This window comes from Geotrypetes seraphini, chromosome 6 (genome assembly GCF_902459505.1).
Source record: "Geotrypetes seraphini chromosome 6, aGeoSer1.1, whole genome shotgun sequence".
In the NCBI taxonomy this organism is placed as follows: Eukaryota; Metazoa; Chordata; class Amphibia; order Gymnophiona; family Dermophiidae; genus Geotrypetes; species Geotrypetes seraphini.
The window spans coordinates 195,862,427-195,883,352 of NC_047089.1; the positions used below are offsets into that span (position 1 = coordinate 195,862,427).

The 20,926-nt window shown below is 43.8% G+C and overlaps 1 long non-coding RNA gene across 1 annotated transcript; it reads left to right on the plus strand.

Annotated features, from left to right (window-relative positions):
- The first annotated feature begins 223 nt into the window (after positions 1-223).
- On the plus strand, positions 224-11,863 carry LOC117362010. Its single transcript, XR_004539783.1, has 3 exons — positions 224-357; positions 6,712-6,714; positions 11,852-11,863. It is a non-coding gene; the product is annotated as an uncharacterized LOC117362010 (long non-coding RNA).
- Positions 11,864-20,926: the final 9,063 nt, after the last annotated feature.

The window sequence follows — 20,926 nt, forward strand, 5'->3', positions numbered from 1 at the left end:
TTTCCACTAACTTCATATCCCTCTACCCACAAATTTATGTACAGATATATACAAGCATGCATGCTCCTTACTGTTAAATAAAATTTTTTTTTTTATTATTATTCTTTTTTTTTTTTATTAATTTTTTTTAATTTTTTAATATTTTTTTTTTTTTATTTTTTTCTTTAAACAGGCGTAATACTCACAATTTTCTAGTTTTCCGGTCCCATTTTATCTCTAATTTCCGCCATATTCCTGCGCAGCCAGTCAACCTGTGACTACCTTTTGTTACACAACCATGTGAAATCTCTAAATTTCCTAGAGGTTCCATGAATAACCTATAAGCTTTTTCAATGCGTCAAATTAGTTAGTTCCCGGGTTTCGCCACCAATTGAGCATGGGGCATTGACGCCATTTGTGAAAGCTTCAGGTTTGAAAATAATTCTACATGCAAAATGACACCAGCGCAAGGTTTTAAAATTATAACCAGGATTTATTGAATTATTGGTTCTATTTTCCCATTATTAGATCAAAAGAATAGCATAATTGCTTACGTTGCGCTCATGGGAGATCATCATCGTGGCCAAAGACTGGCCTTCTCACAATGGTCTCTTTTTTCTATCTCATTACAGTCTATTATATAACTTTTGGTTTAGTGACATCATCAAGTTTGACGACCAATAACATTTCTCTGGGTGGTCTTAAAGTTTAGACAAAGAAACATTCCTCCATGTTTAAAAGTTATACAAAGTTTTCAGAAAATTACTTTTGATTTCTGAATTAACATTATAACATTCAAGAGAATCTATAATTATTAACATGGTGCTGATAAATTCTCAACCTCTCCCTAAATTGACAGTAACTTTAGTCTGGAAGAGGAAAGCTGACAGCTTCATGTTACACACAGTGATAAGCATGGGCTTCCAATGCCCCCCCTTCCTATGCTGGAGACTGACTAATTATTTCCAGATGTTGTGCTCAAGAGTTTTTTTCTTAATGTTTATGCTTATAAAACCATTTATATAAACCATTTATATTTTACATTCATGTCACCACATTCATGGGCCCCAAACATTCATAATTTCATTCATATCTTGGCCATTCATACTTCATACATTTTATATCTCAGTTTGGAATATGGAATCTAATATGCTTTTTTTTTCCTAACTGGTCTAAGCACATCTGTTTTCAATTAGAACCACGAGGCTAAAGGCGGGAAGCTGAACAAAGAACAGAAACTATTCACTGGCACAAGATGCTGGCCTAAGACAGGATAGTTATAGCACATACAAAAGAACCTCCATGTAATCATGTAATCATGATTTCCACTATGATTTAGCTTCAACAGCAAAATACACAAGAAAACACCATTCTTTCCCTTATATTAATCTTTAGTGTGTTTTTCTCTGGCCTTAGCTACATTATATTTAAATGTTTTATTCACCTGTTTTTCGTACGCTTCTATTTGGGCGCGGTCCTTAACTAACACAGATGTTTGTCTAACTAGAATTACCCAGAATCATACGAAAAAACTGGCGCTACAAAAATACTGCACTATCATGCTTCTGACATCCATTGCATCGTACCATAAACAGCACGCTGGCCACGCGCCACGCGCCACGCGCCACGACTCAGTAGGCAGTTTAGACATCGCCGGCTACGAAGGTAAAGGGCTTGGAGGTTTGTCGGCACAGTTGTCGGACCGGGCCTGTTGTCCGGGGGGGGGGGATGCGGGTGCATGGCGGAAGCAGCTAAGATGTGTTCTGGCTGCAGGGGGGGGGGGGTGAAAGCGCCACGAAGGTAAGGGGCAGGGAGGGAGGAAAGGTGGGGTAGAGAGGAACAGACGCTGAAGGGAAATGGGTAAAACAGAGTGGGGAAGAGACGCAGAAAGGACATGCGGAAGACAGAGTGGGGAGAAGGACGTTGAAAGGACATGCGGAAGACAAAATGGGGAGAAGGACGCTGAAAGGACATGGGGAAGACAGAGTGAGAGAAGACACTGAATGAAAATGGGGAAGAGAGAATGGGGAGAAGACACTGAAGGGAAATGGGGAAGAGAGATTGGGAGAAGACGCTGAAGGGAAATGGGGAAGAGAGAGTGGGGAGAAGATGCTGAAGGGAAATGGTGAGAAAGAGTGGGGAGAAGATGCTGAAGGGAAATGGGGAACAGGGAGTGGGGAGTAGACGCTGAAGGGAAATGGTAGTGGGGAGAAGGCGCTGAAGGGAAATGGGGAACAGGGAGTGGGGAGTAGACGCTGAAGGGAAATGGGAGTGGGGAGAAGATGCTGAAGGGAAATGGGGAAGAGAGAGTGGGGGGTAGACGCTGAAGGGAAATGGGGAAGAGAGAGTGGGGAGAAGATGCTGGCAGGGAAGAAGACAGAGATGCCAGACTATGGGGGGAGCGGAGGGAAGAAGATGGATGCCAAACCAATTTGGAGGGGGGGAAAAAGGGAGAGGCACAGTAACAGAGCAATTGGAAGATGCAGAGAGAAGAGAGACAGTGGATACAAGGATTTGAATGAGAAGATGAGGAAAGCAGAAACCAGACAAAAAGAAAGGAAAGAAAGGTGGAGAAAAAGCCTCAGTTCAGCTTCATCTGGCAAAAAACTCCACCTTTCAAGGCTAACCCTATACTCCAAAATATAGAACCAGTAGAAAAAGCTCTATGGTAGCCTGCAGGGAGATGTTACAAAACACACCGGGACACACAGCCCTCAGTTGTGAAAAAATGGGTAAATCAGCACTGTAGCAAAGTAGTCCAGGATTCAGCGTGGAACACAGCAAAAAAAGAGAACAACTTGGCTGCTTCGGCATCCAGGATCTCTCAATCCTTCACCTTCTGGGCCCTGCAGCCACTGAACCCAATGGGGAACCCTCCGTTTCGCTCTGGTTGCTGCGTCAGGGGTTTCAACTTCACTGCTTCTCATACGCTCTATCCAGACCCACCAAGCTCTTCAGGCTCTCACACCACTTCACAGAACAATACTGGTGCTAAGACACTCCACAGCCTCCAGCTAGAAATTGCACACAAGCTCCACCTCCAGACATGATCCACCAATCACAGGCATTCAAACACCAAAGAAGGCCGTCCACTCAATCCGGCATTCAGTCCCACAGGCTGAACAGATTGCAGAGTGAAAATCAATTTTTGCTCTTTCTGCCAGCACTAATGAAGAATTTCGACACCAATCTGCCCTACTACAGGAGAGATTTGTTAACAGGGGTTATCCCATCCATGTGGTAGCGAGGGCCAGGAAAAGGGCCCTATATAACCATAGAGAGGCCTTACTTGAATACCGTCAGGGGCAGGGGTCCCAAGACATGGTCCCCTTTGTCTCCACATTTAATCATATGTCCAGAAGTTCACAGCGGGTCATTCGTCGACACTCCAACATCTTAAGGGTACATCCGAGTCTACAACATCTTCAGATTTTATTTTCTTATGGGCGTAATCGGAACCTTAGTGATATACTTAGCCCTAATGTTTTGAGACCTGCTTTGTCTGTTCTGGACATGGGGACTACAGGGGGCCACAGAAGTTGTGGTCAGTGTTCAGTGTGTTCTGTAATGATTGAGTCTGACAGGTTTGTGCACCCTAAGACTGGTAAAGTTTATAAACTACGAAGTGCCACTTCATGTAGAACAGAGGGGGTGGTTTATATTATAGTGTGTCCCTGTTCTATGATCTATGTGGGACATACTTATCGTCAATTCAAGACCAGAATAATTGAGCACAGGTCCTGTCTGCACACTCGGAGGTTGGAGGAGCCATTGGTGACACACTGTTTGGAAGCTAATCATGAATTTGGGGCTCTACGTTGCACAGTAATTGAACACATTGCTTACCCTGCTCGCCAGGGGAATTGGAGGCGTTTACTCTGGCAGAAAGAGCAAAAATGGATTTTCACTCTGCAATCTGTTCAGTCTGTGGGACTGAATGCCCAGATTGAGTGGATGGCCTTCTTTGGTGTTTGAATGCCTGTGATTGGTGGATCATGTCTGAAGGTGGAGCTTGTGTGCAATTTATAGCTGGAGGCTGTGAAGTGTCTTAGCACCAGTATTGTTCTGTGAAGTGGTGTGAGAGCCTGAAGAGCTTGGTGGGTCTGGATAGAGCGTATGAGAAGCAGTGAAGTTGAAACCCCTGACGCAGCAACCAGAGCGAAACGGAGGGTTCCCCGTTGGGTTCAGTGGCTGCAGGGCCCAGGAGGTGAAGGATTGAGAGATCCTGGATGCCGAAGCAGCTAAGTTGTTCTCTTTTTTTGCTGTGTTCCACACTGAATCCTGGACTACTTTGCTACAGTGCTGATTTACCCATTTTTTCACAACTGAGGGCTATGTGTCCCGGTGTGTTTTGTAACATCTCCCTGCAGGCTACCATAGAGCTTTTTCTACTGGTTCTATATTTTGGAGTACAGGGTTAGCCTTGAAAGGTGGAGTTTTTTGCCAGATGAAGCTGAACTGAGGCTTTTTCTCCACCTTTCTTTCCTTTCTTTTTCCCTGTTACTACCTGTTGTGTGATTGGCTTGTGTGTGTGTGTAATTAAAGCCTGTTAGTGTTGCAGAGGGGAGGTTTGTTGTCCATATGGGGTTCTGATTTAGAGGTAATATTATTGGAGTTTAACTGACCCTTTTCCTGAGAGTATATGTATTAGTGGGACAGATTTTTTTCCCCATATCATTTTCTAGCTTACGTCATCTGGCAAGGAGACATCAAGAGTGTCTCCCTGAGCGTGAAGGCTCCACTTTTCTTCTTGTGGGCGGAAAAACACCTAGTGGCGCTAACAACAGTGCAAGTTGTCAGAATGGACAATGTTCATGCAGATTTTCTCAGTTGTCAAACTCTGGACCCCGGAGTGTGATCTGTGACTCAAAGAGCGTTTGATTGCATTGTAGCTCAGTGGGGCGTCCCAAGTTCGATCTCAAGGCAACTGCGGCCAACAAGAAAGCCGATTGGTTCTTCAGTCAATGTCGCGAGGCCGGCAACAAAGGATTGGATGCTCTGGTTCAGCCCTGGCCACAAGAAGGTCTCCTATATGTCTTCCCTTCGTGGACCATGATAGGGCATCTGTTTCAATGGGTAGCAGCCCACAAAGGTCCGATGATTTTTGTCACACCTGATTGGCTGAGGCGCCCGTGGTATCCCGACCTGGTTTGGCTCCAGCGGGATCAGGGACTCCAGCTCCTTGGTCACCCTCACCTCTTCATGCAGGGCCCGATTGTGCTACTGACCACTTTAGTCTTATGGCATGGCATTGAGTGTGCAGCCTTAACTAGCTGGGGTTATTTTTGAGCGGTGGTTGCCATATTGCTTCACAACAAAATGAAATCCACAGTGGCTACCTATGAAAAGATTTGGAGATGTTATCAGGTGTGGTGCATCCAGCAACAGGTGGACCTGTCTATTCCGTTGATTCCTCGTATTCTGCAATTTCTGCAAGATGGCCTAATGAAAGGCCTGGCGGTAGTTTCTCTCCAGGAGCAGATTGCCGGTTTCTCTTATATGGGCCCTCCTTCTCTGAGGGGCTTCATGGTAGCTCATCCAGATGTAATCCGTTTTCTGCGAGATGCTGTGAGACTTCGGCCTCCGCTGTGCCTTCCATATCCAACTTGGAATCTCAACCTGATGCTCTGCTCTCAGGCTCTTCTGCCTTATAAGCCTCTGGGGCAAACGTCCCTTATGGATCTTACAATCAAGACTGTATTTCTGGTGGCCATTACCTCAGCCTGCAGGGTTTCGAAGCTTCAGGCTCTTTCTTGCTGGGATCCCTTTCTGCGTATTATGGATTCTGGTGTGATGCTGTGCACTGTTCCTTCTTTTCTTCCAAAAGTGGTTTCCACATTCTATGTGAATCAGAAAGTCCAGCTTCCTGCTTTTGCGTCATGTGGCTTGAGGGAGCAGGACCGGGTGTTGCCATCCTTGGATATGTGCAAACTATTGTTGAGGTACCTGGAGTTATTGTCTATTTCTATGGACAAGATTTGCCCTAGCACCATTACCTCCCTTACCAATTAATGTGCTCCACTAAGAACTAGATCTAGAATTGCTTCATCTCTTGGTTCCTGAACCATCTGCTCCATAAAACAGTCTTTGATTTCATGAAGGAATTATATCTCCCTAGCACGCCCTAATGCTACATTTACCCAGTCAATATTGGGGTAGTTGAAATAAAAAAAAATCACAAAATTGACCTATACTCTTCTACATGCCCACTTGACACTAAAACATCACTCTGCACCAATAAATTTAGTTACCCTATTCAATCTACAATGAAGATATTGGGTGTAACATTGGATCAGAGCCTAACCATGAAATACCAGGTTGACTCCTTAATCAGAAAGAGTTTTTTCACTCTATGGAAGCTTCGGTCCATTAGAGCATATTTTGACATGTCAGCTTTTAGAATTCTGGTACAATCCCTCGTTTTAAGTCAACTTGATTACTGTAATATCGCCTATTTGGCAATTGCTCAAAAGTATATGCGACGATTACAACTGGTGCAAAATGCAGCGATTAAACTGATCTTCGGACTGAAGAAGTCCGATCATGTAACACCTTACTACCGACTACTGCATTGGCTGCTGATGGAGGCACGAGTGAAGTTTAAGTTCTGTTGTTTTTGCTTTAAGGCACTATTCGGCCTAGCCCCTAAATATATAACTGACCTTTTCTCTTTCTCAGCCAACAGACATAAGAGAAGCTCACACTTTAACTTTGTTTCCCCTCCAGTTAGAGGATGTAAACTTAAAAGACATCATCAACACCTTCTCTCACATCAAGCAGCACTATGGGGTAAAGATCTAGATCAACTGCTTATGCCTACTAAGTATGGTGAATTTAGGAAACGCCTAAAATCATATCTATTCCTGAAGTATTTAGGCAGCTGACCTGTACAATTCTTACTCCAAAATAACTGTTAATCTGGTGTCAGGTCAAAACCGCGGAAGACAAAGGCGCGCGCCGACAACTGAGCGCAACGCGGAGGCGCGCGCTGAAGAAAATAACTGTTTTTAGGGGCTCCGACGGGGGTGTGTGGGGGGGAACCCCCCCACTTTACTTTATACAGATCGCACCGCGTTGTGGGGGCGTTGGGGGGTTGTAACCCCCCACATTTTACTGAAAACTTCACTTTTCCCTAAAAACAGGGAAAAAGTTAAATTTACAGTATAATGAGGGGGGTTACAACCCCCCAAACCACCCACAACGCCGCTGCGACCTGTATTAAGTAAAGTGGGGGGGCTTCCCAACAAACCCCCCCCGTCGGAGCCCCTAAAAATTGTCATTTTCTTCGGCGTGCGCCTCCGTCTTGCGCTCAGTTGTCAGTGCGCGCCTTTGTCTTCCGCGGTTTTTTCTATGAACCGTTAATCTATACCTGTAATCACTAGATCTTAACTCTGTTTATTCCACTCAAGTTGTACCAACTTTTAATTATTGTAAACCGCATAGAACTTCATGGTCCTGCAGTATATAAACTGTTATTATTTATTTATTTGTTATTAAAGGAGTCCCAATTACTGATCAGTGTATAACAACAAAAGTGGAGAAAGACCTCAGTACCTATAGTGCAGTGCTCAATTCAAGCAGATGCCAAATATTTAAGCAAGCAGTCCTTAATCATAGGTCAAAAAAACTCCGCAGAGCATGTACCAAAATGTCCTCAAAATATACATAAAAGCAGTGATTTGAATACTCTTTAGGATAAAAAATTCCTTGAAGTCACAATCTCTCAAAATGTGCAAGTGTAGCTTCATATCCAAAAACACCGTTTGTGTGGAAGAAAAGATGCTGGAATTTGTACTGATTCTTCGGGACTGCTCTGTTGTGTCCCAATTGTCCCGGAATAAAGTGGGATTGTACAAGAATGAAAGATTAGTTTCATACCTAGTTACTAATCATCTTTCTTGTAAATCCACACTTTATTCCGAGAACCCGCCTTATACTTTGCTGATTTGGCAGTTGTCTGCCTTTCCTACATGTACCAAGACAGAAGGTTCTTCCCCCAGCACTGTCTAAAATCATATCTAGGTGATGCAAGTGACCAAGTGATCCTCAGGTCCACTAGCCAGCCAGCTATCTACATATCTAATGATCGAATCTCCCACTATAATGGCTGTCCTAACTCTTCCTTCTTGGGCAGAAACCCCTGGAGACATATCCTCGATGCGAGAGGACATTCAATCCCCTGGTGGGCAGGTCCTGGCTACAGGATTGCCCTCTACTTCACCAGGGTAATGCTCTCCGTTAAGAAGACCTCCCTCCTCCAAGGCAGCACAGAGGCTGCCAGACTGGAGGTGGGTCTTTTCTACAATATCCCTCTCTGTCTTCCTTAGCTTCTATAAGTTTGCTACTCTAGCCTCAAGAGATCGGACCTGTTTGAGTGCTGGGAGCTCTGTACACCAAGCACACACATAAGACCTCTCACAGGTTGGGAGATAATCAAACATGTGACACTCGATGCAAAAGACTGGATAGCTCCCATCTTGTTGCGGGACTGCTGCCTGCATATTAATATTTGTGATTTCTTTCTTTAGTTGCTATGGGAGTTGGAATATGTACTCCAAGTTCCCCTAAGATTGCTAGTTATATGTTAGGTTATGGTAATGCTTAAATTTTATTATTCTTTTACAGTGTTGTAAATGATAGATTCCCCTCCAAGGATTTCTTAAGAACTAATTACCAGGTAATTATGTTTGTAGCCTTCTAATTAGTTTAAGGACCTATAAATCAGAGATCAGGCTAGGGGTGGGTGGGGGCAGGGGAGGATGGGTGGGAGTTAACACTAAACAAGACATTCCTGAACTGCTGTATGTGCCCTAATCTGATTTTATGCTCTGAAATGCAACCTAAAATACTAATCTAGAATAAAACACTTTATATAAAAACCCTAACAGAGACTCTGAAGGCTACATTATTGCTTAAACTAACTTTGCTGTAAAAGCTGAATATTGAACTAAAAAAAAAGAGAAGGACAATGAAATAACCTATTGAAGCTCAATTTATATCTTTTCCAAAATTTGAATGCTAGCAGGTAAGATATTTCAATTGAGTTTTTCTCCCCCTTAGCAGATCCTCTCTCAGCACCTCTTCAGGACTTCAGCAGAGAATGAGTTGTCACAGATTAGTCTGGGGCCTGGATTGGTGGATATCTTGTTAGTCAAATGAATAAGGTCAATTGATGACAGGTTTGATAGGAAGAGCCTTCATTAATGATAATTTACCTTTCTGCATCAGCTGAATGATTGCTGATAGTGATTGATAGGTGTATAAATATAATGTGAGCCTAGGGATGGGTGGGATGAGGGGCAGGGTGGGTGGGCCTTGGCACCAGGGATGTGTGGAAATAATCTCTAATAATGTCACCAGAACTAAGCATATACATATTACAGGCTATATGCTGGAAACGAAGACGGAAAGCTGACAGGATTGACAGTCAGTCTAGAGGAGGTATGTAGGCATCCATCCGAGGGTCATCAAGGAACTGAAAGGGACCATAGCTGAACTGCTTCAACTAATAGCCAATCTGTCGATCAAATCGGGAAAGATTCCGGAGGACTGGAAGGTGGCGAATGTTACACCGATCTTCAAGAAAGGTTCGAGGGGAGATCTGGGGAAAGATGGTAGAGTCACTGATAAAGGACAGCATCATTGATCACCTTGACGGACACGGGCTGATGAGGACCAGTCAGCACGGTTTTAGCAAAAGCAGATCGGTTTGACGAACTTGCTGCACTTCTTTGAGGGAGTAAACAGACAGATAAACAAGGGCGATCCGGTCGACATTGTATATCTGGATTTTCAGAAGGCGTTCGACAAGGTTCCGCATGAACGACTACTTCGGAAAATTGCAAGCCATGGAATTGAGGGTGAAATACTCACATGGATTAAAAACTGGCTGGAGCATAGGAAACAGAGAGTAAGAGTAAATGGACAATACTCGGACTGGTAGAGCGTCACCAGTGGGGTGCCGCAGGGCTCGGTGCTTGGACCCATGCTCTTTAACATCTTTATAAATGATCTGGACATAGGTACAATGAGCGAGGTGATTAAATTTGTGGATGATACGAAGTTATTCAGAGTAGTAAAGACGCAGGGGGATTGCGAAGATCTGCAAAATGACATAATCAAGCTCGAGGAATGGGAATTGACATGGCAGATGAGGTTCAACGTGGATAAGTGTAAAGTGATGCATGTCAGTAACAAAAATCTCATGCATGAATACAGGATGTCCGGGGCGGTACTTGGAGAGACCTCCCAGGAAAGGGACTTGGGAGTTCTGATCGACAAGTCGATGAAGCTGTCCACACAATGTACGGCGGCAGCAAAAAGGACAAACAGAATGCTAGGAATGATAAAGAAGGAATGACAAACAGATCAGAGAAGGTTATCATGCCGCTGTACCGGGCCATGGTACACCCTCACCTGGAGTACTGCGTCCAGCACTGGTCGCCATACATGAAGAAGGACATGGTACTACTCGAAAGGGTCCAGAGAAGAGCGACTAAGATGGTTAAGGGGCTGGAGGAGCTGCCATACAGCGAAAGATTAGAGAAACTGGGCCTCTTCTCTCTCGAACAGAGGAGATTGAGAGAGGACATGATCGAAACATTCAAGGTACTAAAGGGGATAGACTTTGTAGATAAGGACAGGTTGTTCACCCTCTCCAAGGTAGGGAGAACAAGAGGACACTCTCTAAAGTTGAAAGGGGATAGATTCCGTACAAACGTAAGGAAGTTCTTCTTCACCCAGAGAGTGGTAGAAAGCTGGAATGCTCTTCCAGAGGCTGTTATAGGGGAAAACACCCTCCAAGGATTCAAGACAAAGACAAGTTTCTGCTGAACAAGAACGTGCGCTGGTAGGGCAAGTCTCAGTTAGGGTGCTGGTCTTAGACCCGAGGGCTGCCGCGTGAGCGGACTGCTGGGCATGATGGATCACTGGTCTGACTCAGCAGTGGCAATTCTTATGTTCTTATGTTCTTATATTACAGCAGCATATTCATCAGAGCAGAAAAGAAAAATGATATATAGATTAGCGAGAAAGGTAACTGAAAAGTGTCATTATCCCAGGACAAGCATGCATCATATTCTAAACTAAACTAAACCTTAGGTTTGTATACCACGCCATCTCCACAAGCGTAGAGCTCGGCACGATTTACAGGGTTAGGTTGAAAAGGAGCTACAATGAAGGGTTATAGGAAAGGAGCTAGGAAGATAAAGAGGGACAGGGTGCCAAAGAGCGGGAGGTATTAAATTTTTTCTCATATGTGGATGACGTCATCCACAGAGTCCCTGTATGGATAGCTTGAAAAGTGCATTTGCCACTTTAAGATTTTAATAAAGTTCACAAACTGCCTGCACCGCGCATGCACGAATGCCTTCCTGCCCGACGCAGGTTCATGGCTCTTCAGTTCTTAATTTTCCGCGGAGCTAAGAAGTCATGTCTCTGAACGCTGTTCGGTTTTTTGCCTTTTGCCTTCCATCTCAGTCTTATTTTTCCTTCTTCAGTTTACTTGTTTTTTCAAGTTTTAGATCTTCTGCTATATAAATCTCCTGGTACATTTTTTTTGTATCCTTCCCTACCTAGAAGGTACTAAATGACCTCTGCTATAATGCGTTTGAATTATCTTCCAAAGCTTCAGTTTTTCAGCGACAATGAGACCTCTAGCAGGCTTCAGAGTCTCGGTTATGGACATCAATCATCAAGATAAAGTGACAAATATTTTCTGTTTGGGAGACCAGCTGTTTCAAGTCTTTGGTAAAAGCGCCCCTCAAAAGCTATCAGCTCATGAAAATCATTAGGTTGCTTTAGTTACAATTCTATGCCTACAACATATCAATGACATTATCCCTCAAACCCAGCTGCTCTTTCTAGGCTACAGCGGAAGAGCACAATCTTCCATCAGTAGCTCCTCAAAAGCTTCAGTCTTTTTGCTGGGCTTCTTGAGAGCATAATCGCTGCTTCTCTTCCCCAACCTCTTCCTCAGCTGATAGATGTCAATTATAATATCCTGTTGGGAACTCTTCACAGACCTCTGGGTTCTAAAAGTCATTCCAGCAGGATACTCTCTTCAATGATCCCTCCAGGAGATTTGTCTTTAAAATTTCATGAAACGTATTTTCTTAGACGACAGATGGAATCTTTCCTTCTTCTGAATGTAATACAAAAACTTTCGTCTGCATAGAAGAATTGGAGGTTTTTTACTCCTGGTATTTTTTCATTCCAAAGAAGACAAGAGGGGCCTGAACAAGTTTCTGAAAAAGGAAAAGTTTCCCATATTGTTCTTGGTACTTTCTATCCCCTCTTAGATCAGAATGACTATCTGTGTTTCTCCAACTCTAAAGAAGCTTCCACTTATTCCATTCTATCCAGCTCACAGGAACTTCCTTACATTTCTTTTTTTTTTTATTTATTCAAATTTTAAACATTATTATTTATACATAATAATAAAGAAAGGAATTTACACAAAAAAGATAAGGAAAAATATTATAAAACCAAAGGTTATCACAAAATTCCTCAAGTCCACATAACTGAGAGATAGCAAACAAATATTACTTAAGAAAAAAAACATTCAAAAATAAACATGATCTAAAGATCAAACATATTAGTGTTAATTATTTCAAAACTATGTAGTGACAGATGAGCTAATTTCATGATGTTGCAAAAATTGCTCCAATTGAATAGAATCCCATTAAACATAATCATTATCTTTAAATTTAATCAAGCATTTACAAGGAAATTTTAAGTAAAATGTAGCTCCCAAAGCCAACACCCTAGATTTCAATGCCAAAAAGGATTTTCTTCTTAATTGTGTTGCTTGGGCTACATCTGGAAAATCAAAACATTGTCCCCGCAAAATTTAATTTGCTTATTTTGAAAATAAGCTTTCATAATTAAGGATTTATCTATCTCTCTTGTACAAGTTATAAGAAGTGTAGACCTAGTTGGAATTATATCCTGTGAATCTTCCAGGAAACCAGTTAAATCAAATTCAATTTGTTGAACTTCCTTACATTTCACGTGGCGCAGCACCATTCTCAAAACAAGGTTCTACTATTTGACCTTCCTTCCTCTCCCAGTGTATACACCTAGTGCCTGGTCATAGTGGCAGTGCCATTAAGAGCTCAAGATCTCCAGGTATTATGTATCTGGATATTTCGCTGATACATGCTGCATCTTTACAGGGACTGCTTCCAGCAAATCAGTCAACAATTATCTTGTTTCAGCTGTTGAGCTTTGAAGTCACTTTTTCTCTTATTAGAACTTCAATTCTCGTAAACTCTGCCATTTATCGGAGTTCTGCTTGACACCATTCAGCACAGAGGGTTTTCCTCCTCAACAAAGACATACACTTTTATTCAGCTTTCCACTCAAATCTTTCAATTTTAATCAATCTCAGCCAGAAACATGATGATGTTCCTCAGTCACAAGTCTTCTACGATGCATGCTATTCCATTTGCAAGACATCATCTCCGGACATCTCAATGGTCTCTCACATTTCAGTGGTCTCAAGCTCTCGACCCACTGTCTCAACAGATTACTGTCATTTCATCCATCTCTGCAGTGGTGGAAGAACTCTTCAAATTTCTCCAGAGGATTATTTCCAACTTCTCTACAACAGAAGGTTCTCATCACAGACTCGTCCCCATACACTTGAGGAGCTCATCTGGATGGTCTTCATACACAGGTTGCTAGTCTGCCCAAAAACAGCAGTCTCATATCAATCTCTTCAAGCTTAAGGCCATACATAATGCACTAACGACTTTTCAGCATCTTGTAGCCACTCGTGTCCTTCTAGTCAGTATGGACATTCAAGTTGCAATGTATTACATAAACAAACAAGGAGGAATGGGTTTTCTCCTTTCTCAGGAGGCCCAGAATATTTGGATCTGGGCGATTGCATATTTCTCATGGCAATGTACATTATCCCAGGACATGCAGGCAGCATATTCTCACTGATGGTTGACGTTACCAACGGAGCCCTGGTATGGACCACTTTAAGTGCATTGCCACTTTAAGAACTTTAGAAAGTTTGCGATGGCCCGCATTGCACATGCGTGAGTGCCTTCCTGCCCGACGTAGATGCGTGGTCCCTCAGTTTTTAGTTTCCGCAGAGCTAAGAAGTCGCTTATCAACGGTCGTTGATATTTTTCACTGCTTTCCCACTCACGTGGCTTTTTTTCTGACTTTTTTGTCAGCTTTTGTTTTCTTTTTCGTTTCCTTTTAGTTTAAAGTTTAAAAAAAAAAAAAAATATATATACTTTTTCTCTTTTGCGGTCACGGCCCGGCGGGACCTGTTTCACGCCTCAAGCCTCAACTTTTGATTTTGCCAAGGCCATTTTTCCATCCATTTCCCATCCGCAAACGGGTTTTAAAAAATACGAACGGTGTGTTCACCCTATTTCTCTCACTGACCCGCATCGCTAATGGCTCCAGTGTTTGGGGCCAGACCACAGGGCTGAATCCTGCACCCGTTCCGCTTCGCTTCAAAAGCGGACCCTCAAGAGTCATCAAATCCAAGTGTTTACTTTTCGGGTCCAGTATGGAGGGAGATTCGGCACCAACTCCGACATCGGAATCCACACCGAAGTTGGCATCGCATCAATCAACATTGCTGGAATCTACCTCGGTATCGCAGCCAGTGGGTAAGCCAGCTAAAAAGCCTTCCCCCCACCCCTTCAGGCCCTCAGATCACTTAAGCAGTGAGCCAAGTCCTGCAGATCTCGAGGCGCTCTAAGAAACGCTTGGCTCTGATCGAGGTGAGTGCCTCGTCATCGGCCTCCGGAGCGCAGAGTGGCACCAAAGGTACTGGCGAAAAAGCCAGCGGTACCAGTGCAGACTCTTGAGCAGTGTATTGAAGCAGTGCTGCGAGTCCAGTTATGGGAGCAATTGCAACTCTTACTCCCTGTCATGGCGACACCGGCTCCTCCAGTGCCGGACCGGTCTGAGCCTTTGCTATTGGCATCGACCCTAGCGGCGCCAGTACGCTCTGTGCCTATATTGTCGACCTTGACTTTTAGGGAACTGATGTCTACTGCCTTGGCACCAGAACAAAAGCTTTCTTCGGTGCCAGCGGACTTGGTTCAAGATTCGATGTCGGATGCAGCTCAACATCATTCTTCTTCATACACATCTCCTGAGATGATGTCAGTCAAATCGGGGAAATCATTGAAGAAGATGAAACATGTTGAGTCATTGACACCCAGTTCTCGATGCCATCTTACACTGACATGGAACTCGGATCTCTGGGAAGGATCTGAATAACCTATTTTGACTGATGATGAGGTCTCTTCCAATGAAGATCCTTCTTCTCATGAGCCTGTTTCAAGACCAAAGTAGACATCTTTTTCCAAATTTTTGAGGGAAATGCTCCTTGTGACCCTGGGCAAGTCACTTAATCCCCCCATTGCCCCAGGTACATTAGGTAGATTGTGAGCCTGCTGGGACAGACAGGGAAAAATGCTTGAGTACCTGAATAGATTAATGTAAACCGTTCTGAACTCCCCTGGGAGAACGGTATAGAAAAAAAATAAAATTGAAATTGAATTGAATTGAAAATGTCAGAGGCTCTTTCTATCCCTCTAGAGGCTGATTCAAAGAAATCTAAATTCATTTTTGGATGCATTAGATTATGAGCAGCCACCTAAGGAGTTTCTTAAGCTCCCTCTTCATGATATTCTAAGGGAGACTTAATATAAAAATCTTGAAACTCCTTTGACTGTTCCTGGGGCTTCCCCTTAAACCTGATTCCCACTATAGAGTGGTTTCAATTCCTGCTTTGACAAGCCTCAGCTCCCTCATGAGTCTCTCCTGGTGGAGTCCACTCTTTAAAAAGCTGCAGGGGCCAGTGTTTACGCTTCTGTTCCTCCTGGCAGAGAAGGTAAGACAATGGACCGATTTGGCAAGCATTTATTTCAAAATGCCACACTTGCCAACTGGTCCGGAAATTATGCTTTCCATTTTTCCTTTTATCTTAAATACTTAGTCAAGCAAGTGTCTACATTATAGAAATATTTACCTGAGCGTAAGGTACCTGTTTTACAACAGTTCGTCTCTAGTTTGCTGCAACTGAGAAAGTTTTTTGTGCACTCTATTTATGATACTTTTGAGCTCACATCTCAAGCTACAGCCATGTCTGTGGCTAAGCGGCGCTTAGCTTGGCTTAGGATGTCTGAACTGGATGTTAACCACAAAGATCGCCTGGCCAATGCTCCTTGTTTGGGCGATGAACTTTTTGGGGAGTCTTTAGATACCACCACCCAAAAGTTATCAGCTCATGAAACCAGGTAGGATACTTTGGTCAAGAACAAGAAAAAGCCTCCACCTGCTCGTCCTTTCAGACAACAGTCTTCCTATCAGTGTCATTTTGCTGCTAGACCTTTGCAGCCACCTCAGTCTCAGCCTCGCAGACAAAGGCAACAACAGCAACAACAACCACACAAACAACAGCAAAATCAACAGGCTACGCAACCTAAAGCTACACAGCCTTTTTGACCTGTTTCTTCGGAGCATAGACAGTCTAATCATTTCTCAACCCTTATCTCAGCCCATCGGAGGTCGTCTTCAATTGTTCATCAATCGGAAACTCATAACCTTGGATCATTGGATCCTCAACATCATTCGTCAGGGTTACTCTCTCAATTTCCAGTCTCTCCCACCAGACAGTCCTCCAAGAGAGTCTGCTTTGGACCCTGCTCAGTCCTCCCTTCTTCTGTAGGAGGTGCAATTCCGTCTTCTGCTGAATGCCATCGAGGAGGTTCCTTTCGATCAGCAGGGTCGGAGATTCTACTCCTGTTACTTCTTAGTACCCAAGAAGACAGGAGGACTGAGACCCATCCTGGATCTCAGAGTTCTTAACAAATTTCTAGTCAAGGAGAAATTCAGGATGTTGTCAGTCGCCCTGCTTTATCCTCTCCTGAATCAGAACGACTGGCTATGCTCCCTAGACCTCAAAGAAGCCTACACACATATCAAGATTCATTCAGTTTCCAGGAAGTACCTCTGTTTTCAGATCAATCGTTGTCATTATCACGAAGTGCATAATTGTGGTGGCCGTCTCTCTCCAATCACACGGCCTTCAAGTCTTTCCTTACCTGGTTGACTGGTCTCATTTCAGGAAGTAGTCCAAGCAACATCTCAGACCATTTCTTTTCAAAGTCAAACTTCCCCAAATCGCATCTCATTCCGACTCAGCGTCTTCAGTTCATGAGAGCGTTTCTTCCACCAGATCGACTTCAGACTCTCATCCGTCTCTGTCAGCAATTGTTACCTCTTCAAACCATCTCTGCCAGATATATGATGGTTCTTCTAGGCCACATGGCTTCAACTGTCCATGTCACACCACTAGCAAGACTTCATCTGCGCATTCCTCAGTGGACTCTGGATTCCCAGTGGTCTCAAGCGACGGATCGTCTTTCAAAGCACATATCTGTGACATCGTCTCTTCTGCAGTTGCTTTAATGATGAATAACCTCATCCAATCTTTATAGAGGTCTCCTTTTTCACTTGCCCCCTCATCACAAGATCATCATGACAGACGCATCTCCTTATGCCTCTGGGGCACATATGGACAATCTCCAAACTCAGGGTCTTTGGACCGCCAGAGAGTGGAAATTTCACATCAGTTTCCTAGAACTCAGAGCGATGTTTTATGCCCTCAAGGCTTTTCAACATCTCCTCTGCCCTCAAGTCCTTCTCCTTTGCACAATCAAGTAGCAATGTACTACATCAACAAGCAAGGAGGCACGAGCTCTCTCCTGTTGTGTCAGGAGGCCCAGAAAATCTGGTCTTGGCCGACAGCTCGCAATCTAGTCCTAAAGGCTGTCTACATTCAAGGAGAGAAGAATTTGCCAGCGGACAACCTCAGCAGGATTTTTCAGCCTCATGAATGGACTCTCGACTCTGCAACTCTCCAGTCTGTATTTGATCAATGGGGCACTCCACAGGTAGACTTATTTTCAGCTCCTCACAATCACCAGTTGCCCCAGTTTTGCTCCAGACTCTACTCTCCTTTCCGTCTGACAGCGGATGCTTTTCTTCTGGATTGGACGGGTCTGTTTCTATATGCATTCCCTCCACTGCCTCTCATGTTGAGAACTCTGTTCAAGCTCAAGAGAGAAGCAGCCACCATGATTCTCATTGCTCCACGGTGGCCCAGGCAACATTGATTCTCCTTTCTTCTTCAACTCAGTTCCAGGGAGCCCATACTTCTTCCAGTATTTCCTACTCTGCTTACTCAGAATCAGTAATCGCTTCTACATTCTAACCTGCAGTCTCTACACCTGACAGCTTGGTATCACTTGGGCTGAGTTCTTCTCAAATTCTCCTCTCTCAGCCTGTTTGCGGTTTTCTTCCTGGTGTCTTCTTCATCATCATGATCCAACTTCCTTGGCAGTGGAATTGGATTATCTCCTTTCTCTGTCTGACTCTGGACTTAAATCTACATCCATTAGAGTCCATCTCAATGCTATTACTGCTTATCATGAACCAGTACAGGGAAACCCTCTTACTGCTCATCCTCTGGTCTCCAGATTCATGAAGGAGCTTTTCATTGTGAAACCACCTCTCAAGCCTCTGCTTGTCGTCTGGGACCTGTATGTGGTTGTTTCCAGTCTGATGAAGCCACCATTTGAACCAATGGCCTCAGCTCATCTAAAATTTCTTACCTGGAAAGTAGTCTTTCTTATTGCTCTCACCTCTGCCAGGAGGGTTAGTGAGTTACAAGCACTAGTAGCAGATCCACCTTTCACAGTTTTCCATCATAATAAGGTGGTTCTGCGTACACATCCAAAGTTTCTTCCAAAAGTTGTCTCTGACTTTCATCTCACAGTCGATTGTCCTACTAGTATTTTTTCCTAGGCCTCATTCTCTTCCTGGAGAAGCAACTTTGCATACTTTGGACTGTAAACAAGCTTTGGCTTATTACCTTGATCACACAAAGCCTCACAGAACTTCTCCCCAACTCTTCATCTCATTTGATCCAAACAAGTTGGGGCATCCTGTTTCCAAGAGAACGATTTCCTACTGGCTTGCTGCCTACATCTCGTTCTGCTATGCTCAGACCGGACTGGCATTGTAGAGCTGTGTCACAGCCCATAAAGTTAGAGTTATGGCAGCTTCTGTTGCTTTCCTCAGATCTACTCCCATTGAGGAAATCTGTAAAGTTGCCACCTGGTCCTCAGTTCATACCTTCACTTCTCACTACTGTCTGGAGTCATTCTCCAGAAGGGATGGGCACTTCGGCCAATCTGTATTACAACATTTATTTTCCTAAAGGCCAACTCTCCCACCATCCCAATCTGTTAGCTTGGAGGTCACCCATCAGTGAGAATATGCTGCCTGCTTGTCCTGGGATAATTCCTTATTCACAGTAATTTGAGCCATCCTCTTCAAATATTAAATAATTTTCAACGATTCAGAGATATCAAGATAAATAAATACACTATCTCAGTGATGTAGCAAAGACTAGACAGTTCTAATTAGGCTTATATAGGATATCAGAATGACCTTTTGAGTTATCTAACTCATCAGGTCTGTCAATTCCTCATTCATCCATATTATCTTATTTTTACATATTATCTTATTTTTGCATTGCGTGTTTAGATATGAATTATTTAAGTGCTTTAGATGAATTATTTAAGTGCTTTAGATAACTTAACTTTTGAATAGTGTTGTTTCATGCTTCTCCAGCATTAACATAGTATTCCCCTTTGCCTATGCTCCCTAGACCTCAAAGAAGCCTACACACATATCAAGATTCATTCGGCTTCCAGGAAGTACCTCCGTTTTCAGATCAATCGTTGTCATTATCACGAAGTGCTTAATTGTGGTGGCCGTCTCTCTCCGATTACACGGCCTTCCAGTCTTTCCTTACCTGGACGACTGGTTGATCAAGGTTGTCTCATCTCAGGAAGTGGTCCAAGCAACATCTCGGACCACTTCTTTTCTTCAGATTCTGGGATTCAAAGTCAACTTCCCCAAATTGCATCTCATTCCGACTCAGCGTCTTCAATTCATGAGAGCGTTTCTTCCAACAGATCGACTTCAGACTCTACTTTGCCAAAGTGGAATACTATGTTAATGCTGGAGAAGCATGAAACAACACTATTCAAAAGCTAAGTTATCTAAAGCACTTAAATAATTCATACCTAAGCACGCAAAGCAAAAATAAGATAATATGGATGAATGGGGAATTGACAGACCCGATGAGTTAGATCAGTGTTTTTCAACCTTTTTACACCTATGGACCGGCAGAAATAAAATAATTATTCTGTGGACAGGCATCGGTCCATGGACTGGCGGTTGAAGAACACGGGGCTAAGTCGTGGGCCAGACCCCGCCCATCTCTACCCAATCTCCACCCCAGACCCCGCCCCCATAATACTGCTAATTGCACCTTGCACGTCCCCTGCCTCACCTGGAAGCCTTCCCTCTGACATAGCAATGTCAGAGAGAAGGCTTCTGGTTCAGGTGCAGGATGCCCGTAGGAGCTGCTGCCTGTGGCTTTGTGCACTGAATCAGTTAGGAAGAGGGAGCTGGCTCGAAGATAATGCCGCATCAATCGCACCGTGGACCGGCGGTTGAAGAACACTGTTTTGGGCCTGATGCACGTGCTGGCCCTGTGGACCGACAGGAAATTTCTGTGGACCGGCACTGGTCCATTGACCGGTGGTTGAAGAACACTGAGTTAGATAACTCAAAAGGTCATTCTGATATCCTATATAAGCCTAATTAGAACTGTCTAGTCTTTGCTACATCACTGAGATATTGTATTTATTTGTCCTGGGATAAAGCACAGTTACTTTCTGTAACAGGTGTTATCCAGGGGCAGCAGGCAGATATTTTCACAACCCACCCAACTCCCTGGGCTAGCTTCTTAGCTGGCGTATCTTAACTGAGGGACCGTGCGCCTACGTCGGGCAGGAAGGCACTCGTGCATGTGCGGTGCGGTCCATCG